The following is an 8,312-nucleotide window of genomic DNA, read 5'->3' on the forward strand; positions in this document are numbered from 1 at the left end:
TCCGGCTAGTTAGAGCGCTTGTGTTCCCCATATTCCTCTATGCTTCGGAAACGTGGACCCCGCGGGAGAGTGGGGAAAAGAAGATAGACGTTCTGGAGATGTGGTGCTGGAGAAGAATGCTAAGAATACCTTGGAATGCATTCCGGACCAATAAGTCCATTCTTGAAGAACTCGGCATCATGCAACGTCTATCCTTCATAGGTACAGGCTCGTATTCTCACGTTCTTTGGTCACGTATCCAGAAGAACAAAGACTCCATTGAACGTCTGATCGCCCATGAGATGGGCTGACCAAATAAAGGCTGCAGTGGCTGTCCCCTTACACAGTGGCGTGCATAGAGGGTATGCACAGGGTATGCAGATGATATAAAATGAAGAAAATCTTCAGTACAGGCTATAAAAAACTTAAGGATAGGCATTGTAAGAGGTATAAAAAGCCTACTCTTAAGTGTTTATAACTCGTACTGCAGATTTTCTTCATTTTATATCATCTGCATACACGCCACTGCCCTCTATGCACGCCATTGCCCTTACATGAGTGTGCTAGAAAGGCAGCTGCCAGAGAGGAGTGGCGATGAAAAGTCAAGCGTGCCCCAACTCTTAAGTGACGACCACGACCGCTCTGACAAGAGCGAACCGACTGAGAAGAAGAAGGTCTGGTGGGAGGATTTAGAGTTTCGGTGCAATGTTAGGTCGAAACCTATAAGAGGTATGTAGCCTGCTACCATCTTAGACTGCATCATCACTTACCACCAGCCGAGATTGCAGTCAAGGGCTAACCTGTAGTGGAATAAAAAATACTTATCTTAGTTTAATTTTGCATATAAATAATTTAATATCAAGACCCAAGAATGCAGGAATTTAGTCACTTCGTAAGATATACTTACTTAGTCCATTTTTTCCCACAACATCTAATTAAATACGCATTGAGTCCATGTCGATAGTTTGATAAACGCACAAGTGAATTCGTAACTGTGAGAAAATACCTTTTGTTTCACGGTTAAAGAGGTATTTCAATGAAACAATTTTATTACAATCAACGACACGCATGTAAGTGTTTTTACTGAGTGTTTAAGTCAGGTAAGTATGCAATTTTTCCTGGAGTATTTTTCTGGACGTATTTATTCTGTAGGGCGTTCAAAAGTGCACGTATTTTGTAACTCGTTTGATGTAATCAATCCATCTAGTTGGGATTCTAGCAACGCTGCCAATAGCAGGTCGTCATTCTAGTACCTTAGGACCCCAGCGTCCACTTAAGGTTCGGGACTCCCTAGCGCATTGGTGGGTGATGTGGTTTATAAGTGCGAGCGACTGGTTCGATCCCCAATGTGGGCATTAGGAAATTTATTATTCTTGAATTTCCCCTGGTCTATTCTGGTGGGAGGTTTCGGCCGTGGCTAGTCACCATCCTATTGATAAAGACGTGCTGTCAAAGCGATAAATGCCGAGTTTCTACAATCCAACGTGTTCAGGGAGACTCTAGGGTAACCCTAGAGGTTAAATGTAACTGTCATGCCTTTAACAGATTAGCCCGCTACCATCGAACACTTCACCATGACTTGACTCCAGCTAACAAGTATTTACACAGACATTACAGTCACGGGCTAACTTGTAGTGGAATAAAAAAAAATTCGGAACTTAAGTTCCTCTAAGGAGACAAACAGTAACTTAAATTCTTCTAAGGACCCCTTATTCCTTATTTTATAACGTAGAGCTACGCCGAGCATAGCTCTCTATACCACCCACTGAGTGACTCCGAGCCTTCATATAATCTCCTTCCCATAGCTCGTAGAAAAGTATAAAGGTATTTTTAGACAGGATTATAGCGAATATCAACGTTTACAAAATCGCGAGGTAATGCTTGTGGTAAAATAAATAAATTAAAATAACTTCTTGGTCCTTCTATGGATTTCCGTATTCTCTATGTTATCAAGTAGAGCTACTCGGAGCTACGTGGAGCTCTGTGAGTGAGTGACTCTGAGCCTTCATATACTCTACTGAGCTACAGTTAGTAGGGTATCAAAAAATAGGTTTTAGTGTACGTACCGTGAAGGTATCGGGGGCGTTTGTAAGAGCGATTGATTGCTCTGTGTGAACGATTATGTTTATTCGCTATTGAACTGTGTCCACTGCGACTGAGACGTGTTGATAATTTTTTAAATTTGATTATATTATAAGTTCATATTATGGTTACATTAATTTTGTGACCTGTGACTTTCATCGCTTTTGATTTCCTTGACATATTTTTAAACTAGCGACCTCCGTGACTTCATTCGCGTAAAAGTCAAACTTAAAAGATAATAATCATAATATGCTGTCCCGGACTTTTTTAGGACTTTTGCTCATTGTATTATATTTTAACTTACAATTATTAAACAACCAAGTGTTTTTTTTCATCGTTCTTTAACGAGTTCACTGATAAACATGATTATTAAGAGAGAGCAAACCATAATTGTTATGTAAATAATATATTTTTTTACATAAAGTGGTGTCAAAATTGACATCTTAATTAATTTAGATTTTTAAACAATAGCTTTACGTTTCATTACTATCGTGAGGTCAGATCTCTTGGGAGGCTAGTTTTATTTTCGGAAAAAGAAGAATTTTCACAGGATTACTAGGAAAATGCGCGTGCTCAGAATTGCGGGAAATGCTGGTGGTACGAACTAGAACTTATTTTTTCGTCACAAGCATTTTCCCGCGATTTCTTTTTTTCGTTCATCCGATCAACGATCAAGTGCTGTTGGTTGAACTACAATGATTGATCCATTATTGATAAGAAATGCTCTTATTTCGAATGTAATTGATCGATACGGAGATAGGTCCGGCACGTTAATGTTGTTTTTTGTTTACACCTTCTTTTTTGTTTTGTATAGAACGGTCGGTAGACTAACAATGCGTTATGGTTTTACTTGCTCGCTAAATACATTCAAAATACTTGTTCAATTCAATTCAATTCAGATTCTAGCTTAGTATCTATCTATCTTTTATGTTATTTTTTCGTAACGATAAATTATTCTAAGCCAATGCAAAGTCAAAGTCAAAAATATCTTTATTCAAGTAGGCCCATAGGTGGCACTTTTGATGCGTATATTACTGGAGAAGTACACGGTAGTGAGATGATGGCGATAACCATATCAGTAAACTTAACACTAAAGCTACGAGGGTACCAAACGCGTCCTGGTCTAAGAAGAAACCCACAACAAACTATGCCTTTTACAGAACTATGATAGGTTGCCTAGATATTTTTTACAGGTATTTAAACAAAAAAATACGTTAATGAGGCACGAGGTGTCGTGTCGCGAAATATGAATAGATAAAGGTTTTTCGCGACTGCTTGATAGGCTGATAACGTAAATAAGCATTATCTTGATTTAATTGAAAGTAACCAAAGTAAGAATAATTTAAATAGGACCGATTTAAAGTGTTTCGCACCGTTTGCAGCCCCTTTGGAAGTCATTAAAACATGTCGCAACATCCAGACCAAAAGTAATTACGCTGCAAATTTCAATACGCCATAGCGAAAAGCATATTTCACCACTATCACAAAAAGCAACAGTCATAATTTCGATTGTGCAGCATAAACCACCCCATTAATCCAGGGTATAAAAATAAATCAACGCACGGACGGACAGGCTTTATCTATAAATATATAGATCCATGGTAAACGGTTACCGGGGCCATTAATAACAATTATCGACCAAACATCTTTGTTTTGCGATGAGTAGACACATTTTTTTACTATAGTATATATAAGTATTAAACTTTATATTACATTTTTTACTAATACTGTGTCATAGTATATCATCATCATCGTCATTAGCTCATTAATTATATGAAATTTAATTATATAATTATATTTATATAATTATTACTGATTTCCTTTACTATATAATACGTGAGAGGGATATAGAGTCTTTCACGTTAGCTTTTTTTGAAGTTATACTTCTTTTGGCGCGTTACAGAAGAAATTAGAGTAAATTTTTACGATGCGCGCGGACATCGTTACAAAAAACCGACACACTTTTCCTGCTGGGTACTGATTTCATTAATAACAATTATCGACCAAACATCTTTGTTTTGCGATGAGTAGACACATTTTTTTACTATAGTATATATAAGTATTAAACTGTATATTAAATTTTTAACTAATACTGTGTCATAGTATATCATCATCATCGTCATTAGCTCATTAATTATATGAAATTTAATTATATAATTATATTTATATAATTATTACTGATTTCCTTTATTATATATGTGAGAGGGATATAGAGCCTTCCATGCCAGCTTTTTTTGAAGTTATACTTCTTTTGGCGCGTTACAGAAGAAATGAGAGTAAATTTTTACGCTGCGCGCGTACACCGTTATAAAAAACCGGTACGCTGAAGTTAGCTATAAGGTTTGACAGTGTACACTTTCAATTGTCAAAGTCTGCGGGCTAATTCCGGTGATTGAATTGATGCAATTGTAGAAAAATCTCAAATTTTAATGTTGAGTGACACTTGGTTGTCTGATAGTGAGTATTATTTATTTAATTATGTTTATTATGACAATTTCTTCAATAACGTAGAAATATTTTATTGATTTATTTAAACAAATTCCTTTTTGAAGTTATACTTCGTTTTGGCGCGATAGAGAAAAATGATGAGAGTGAATTTTTACGATGCGCGCGCACACCGACACCTGAATTCTACATCGTAAATTTAGTTCTAGGTGGCATGAAAATCGATAACTATTTTCAAGTTGTATATTCTAATATTTTTATATATAGAACACGTGTTTCGTAACAGTACAAACAGTGTGAATAAATAAATATTATTACGTTAATAAAATCTTTTTAATTTAAATAAAATCTTTTTGATTAATTTTAATATTTATCGTTAATCACTAGTGCATTTTAGTTATTTTTTCTTCATACGCCAAAGAAGTATAACTTCTAACGCGTGTACATGAATACTCACACTCTTTTTTTTTCCTATTGTTAGTGTCGTTTTTTCTACAAAAGTAGAATAAGGCAAAAGATAAGATTTATGAAAAGATTTTTATCTTATTACGCCAAAGATGTATAATTTCTTACGCGTGTACATAAGTGCAATAAATTTTATTTGTAGTAATTAGTTGACGGACCAAGAGTATGACCCATCTGATAGTAAGAGGAGAACCTTGTAAACAGATTAACGTTGTGCAGGGCAAGAAACTCTTCTTGCAAAGATCCTCTCTGTGTCCAACAATTTGGGGCGTAGGTGTTGAGCTAAATATGCCTATGATAACACACGCAACCGCACCCTTCAGACTGGAACAGAGCAATGATTCTTGACGGCAGAAAGAAGCATGGTGATACTACTTCTCCGTCGAGCTCTGTTACAAAAAGCTCTACTAAACCTGGTGAACCGTAACGGTTACTATATCATCAGTAAGTGGCAGGAACGTAAAATGTTAATACCGAAGCACAGGCAATACACAATTTTTTTGTAGGCAATTGAATACAGAATTTTCTAGACCCGGCCTGGTACGGAATTTTTACCATAATAATCCAATGGCCAACAATGTTTTGCCTAGCCCGGACAACTTTCCTAGCCCAGGCTGGTACTAAGGAGCTCGGAATCTGTAATTACAAGCTAAACAGACCAACATAATATGCTATTTAGACCTTAGGTACTATTGAAGCAGGTTGGCGGAGTTAAGATTACCTGCCATTGTATAATATGTAAGTTATACTCAATGCAGCTGGCTTGACGTGCTTTCTAAGGCACAGGATTTCTCAATGGCATATCTGACAAAGATTAGCCTGACCAAGGAAGCCAACTCAGAACCTCGTTAACTGTAACCGAATATGCTAACAACCTAAGAGGTAGTCAAGACCAGAAAGTCAGAGGAGAGATATAGCTACACAAAAATTTAAAGCAAAAAAAGGCAAAAAGGCTTTACTGTGTTATATTCCGTTAGCGCGGTAAAAACAAATGCTTGGAGCATTTTTTAGCAAGTTTTCTATACCAATGCGACTCAAGTGAAACCCGATTTTCAATAACTGTGTTCACTGTTCATACATTCAAAAACGCAGTAGAGTGCACCGTAAAACGAAAATTCAATAGCGATACGCGTTTCTAAAAAGTCCACAACAAAAATAAAAAAAACGTGTGCTATCGTGCGTTTAGTCCCGAACAAAGATCAAAGTAAAAAGAACGCCCTTTTCAAGGGGAGACGGAAAATAACGCCCCTTAGTGCCAATGTACTAGGCCAGCGGGTCGCAATGCTGTAAAACTTAATATAATACTTAATATACTCTCTTATTAAATTTACTGATACCTAGATTTCTAACGTGTCTTTGTTCTCAAGATATGGACTGAAGTAATACTCATATATTAAAATATGATCATCAATGTGAAATTTTTATTATATCATGGTTTTCGTTTAGGTCGTTCTCTCTTTACCGATTTGCATAAACTTAAAAAATAAAACTTGTGGACCTTGTGGCTTTTATTTTTAAATCAAGTTTTCTTTTACCCCATATTTAATAACGACAATTTAAACTTTAATTCTACGAAAATTTAATTCTATAATAGTAAAGTAGTTTTTTTTTTAAACAGTTTGATGTTTATTCAATAAGACGAGAGTAGTTACTAAGCCCACTCAAAGCTGTGTTGCTTGATGAAAGCCAAAATGCGTAGACCGTTGTTTTAGATTTTTTTGGAAACCACCTATACGCTGGGGTTTACTTGAATGATTAAACACGGGACTTTTTGAATTCAATTGATAAAATTTATATCAGACGTAGTCTAGACAGGCAGTCTGAAAAAAAAACAATAGTAGAATTTTTTTGATCTATATATATAAGTACTGTACTCTCGGTACTATTTATTATAACCAGGAAAGATTTTATTTTTGTATCTTTCAGTAGGTTCTGAAAGACCGATTTTAACCATTTCTTCGCCAAACGAAAGTTAAACTATCGAGAAGTGAAATAGGCTATAATTTAAAAAAAAAAAAAACTGGAATACCTTAAAAAATGTATTAATGTAAACCAAAGTACCAAAAATGTTTCTATAACATTCAATATTTGGCATGCGCTGAGAAAACTATTGATGATACAAAAAAATATGTATTAAATAATTAAAGTAGTGTACATAGTACTTTTATTATGTATTACATAATTTATTTATTACCTACAAAAAAGACCATTTATATCTAACGGTTATTTTTAAGTCGCAATAGCACCTAGCATATCACAATTTTTGAACTCAAAGTTCTAAAATTTTAGTATATCGCCGGTATAAATAAAAGTGACTTACGTTAGTATCGCAGTATTCATTCTTATTCAAACAAATAGCTTTATCATCAAGGGTAACAATATAGGAGTAAAATACTTTTTAATTTTAACAACCGATTATTTTGCAAAATAATAACTTAAAATATGCTTTAAAAACAAAAATAAACGCGAACAAAGTCGCGGGCAGTAGCTAGTATTGCAAAGTAAAGTAAAAAAAAAAAAAAACATTTAAAATAAATAAACAAATATACACACATCGCCCTCGAGTCCCCAAAGTAAGCGTGAGCTTGTGTTATGAGTACTAAGATAACTGATGAATAATTTTATGAATAATATACATTTAAACATTTAAAAATAATGACAGTGTATAGTCAGTACATATTTGAAAATTTAATGTACGTTCATAAAAACATTTCTAAATTTAAGGCTTAGTTGGTTGTGGGCTTCTTCTTAGACCAGGACGCGTTTGGAACCCCCGTAGCTTTAGTTTTAAGTTTACGAATGTGGTTATCGCCATCATCTCACTACCGTGTAATTCTTATGTACGCATCGAAAGTGCCACCTATGGGCAAATAATTGAAAATTTACTTGAATCAAGATATTTTTGACTTTGACTTTGAATACTTATAATAAACATATAAACACCCAGACACTGAAAAAAATTTATGTTCATCACACAAACATTTTCCAGTTGTGGGAATCGAACCCACGGCCAAGGAATCAGAAAGCAGGGTCGCTGCCCACTGTGCCAATCGGCCGTCGAAACCTGAAGGTTCCTCGTATTTTGAAAATCAGGTGTTCTTTAATTCTATCTCAGTTAAGGAGTTTTTTTTAAATTATTTTATTAGAATTCTTAAGCCCACTTATAGGCGTATTTATTGATGGAAAGCTTTAGCCAAAAAGCGTCAACCGTTGTTTTTGTTTTTTTTCGTTAGTGCTATAGTCTTATAAGTGTGAGTGGCAGTTTGGGAATTAATTATTTCTTAATTTTCTCTGGCCTTGCCTGATTGTTAAACTCAAAATAGCCCCTCTAATTAGATATG

The sequence above is a fragment of the Pararge aegeria genome, chromosome 19 (assembly GCF_905163445.1).
Source record: "Pararge aegeria chromosome 19, ilParAegt1.1, whole genome shotgun sequence".
NCBI lineage: Eukaryota > Metazoa > Arthropoda > Insecta > Lepidoptera > Nymphalidae > Pararge > Pararge aegeria.